This window comes from Odontomachus brunneus, unplaced genomic scaffold (genome assembly GCF_010583005.1).
Source record: "Odontomachus brunneus isolate Ranch 3 - 2012 unplaced genomic scaffold, Obru_v1 Obru_scaffold_018, whole genome shotgun sequence".
Classification (NCBI taxonomy): Eukaryota; Metazoa; Arthropoda; class Insecta; order Hymenoptera; family Formicidae; genus Odontomachus; species Odontomachus brunneus.
In genome coordinates this window covers 2,842,004-2,843,524 of record NW_022639468.1, presented here as the reverse complement: position 1 = coordinate 2,843,524, position 1,521 = coordinate 2,842,004, and the positions used below count along the sequence as shown (strand labels likewise).

The 1,521-nt window shown below is 42.6% G+C and overlaps 1 protein-coding gene across 1 annotated transcript in view; it reads right to left on the bottom strand.

Annotated features, from left to right (window-relative positions):
• Positions 1–1,128, bottom strand: part of LOC116841799 (organic cation transporter 1-like) — a 22,386-nt gene extending 21,258 nt beyond the window's left edge. The window contains exon 1 of the mRNA XM_032810175.1: positions 836–1,128. The gene's annotated coding sequence lies outside the window, so the exon portion shown is untranslated. The remainder of the gene's footprint in view (positions 1–835) is intronic.
• Positions 1,129–1,521: the final 393 nt, after the last annotated feature.

Genomic DNA, 1,521 nt, shown 5'->3' with positions numbered 1-1,521 from the left:
AAAGTTAATCAAACTTTTTATTTTATCGCAACGAAAGTAACGAAGTTATGCAATTAGGATACATTTATTGATCTTTCGTAACGTTACACGTAACATACATGATCGAAGAACGTCAGTCTCACACATCAAAAGTCAAACAACAATTGAGATTTTATCTACAACACATTTGAGAGAAAGGTCCTACTATGTTTGAAAATAATTCGTCTAATAATATGGAAGAAAATTCCGCCAGTCATGTTGTTATTGGACAGACTGTATATGTATTAAACTGTGTTAAGAAACGATGATTGATCATAATTGGTTGTTTTTCTAATATCATTAATGCGCGTCGATGAATCTAATAAACTTTTTTTTTCGATAAGCATGATGACCTCGATGAGCGAGGTCTCAATGGAGTCTTGGGAATTGCGTAAATCAATCGTTGAAATTGATCTCGAAAATCAAGCGCGCGCGTCTTTGCACCTGACAAAATTTTAATCTATGTGAAATTAAGGATGTAATCATCTCTATCCCAGCAATAGTATAATAGGCCCTGCCTAGATAAGAGAAATGGTGGCGGATGACGTGCTTCACCATGACGTCGATTCTTTGACGTGATCAACTGAATGTATGTGTCGCACAATGTAAACGTAAGGGAAGTTTCGCGTTATCTGGAAGAGTTTTCAGACATACGGACTTTTTCTTTTTATAAATTGATCAGACAAATTTTATAAACTTCTTAAGCTGAATGAAGGAAAACATAGGATATTATTCAGTATCTTCGCTACATAATCAAAGAGATTCGCTCTAATATTTCGGTATCTCGTCTTGGAATGAATCAACCCTCTAATCTTACCGATATCGATCACACCCTGCGATCTCCTGACCGCCAAGAGAATCCAAGAAAGCCCCCGTGAAGCGCGCGCGCGTCCGGCCGCCGCTTCCTCTACGCTGCGCTGATTGAAATGCGACAGCGCGTAGATGGGGCTGATGACAAGAATGATGACAACGATGCTCTCACTTGGATGGACCACCTCAGTGACCAGCCGAGACTTCACCGCTTTGCTTCCTTTCTTCCTCCCTTCTTTCCTTCCTTCCTTCCTCCCTTCTTTTCTTCTTTCCTTCCTTCCTTCCTTTCTTTCTTCCTTCCTTTCTTCCTTCCTTCCTTCCTTCCTTCCTTCCTTCCTTCCTTCCTTCCTTCCTTCCTTCCTTCCTTCCTTCCTTTCTTCCTTCCTTTCTTCCTTCCTTCCTTCCTTCCTTCCTTTCTTCCTTCCTTCCTTCCTTCTTCCTTCCTTTGCAAGCTGTACGTATGCAAGCACGCGTTATAGTATTATGACAGTATACAATCTAAATCTAATCGTACAGTAGCTCGCTCGCGCGAGCACGAAAGCACGCACGTAATGAACGCACGCACGTATACACGCAGTGAGACACGCACGCACACGTTCGCGCACTTAACGCGGCACTCGGAAGTTCGGTGGAAGCCACGAACACTCTTCAGCGAATCAATCGAATCACTGCACCGCCTGGCATCCGGTCACC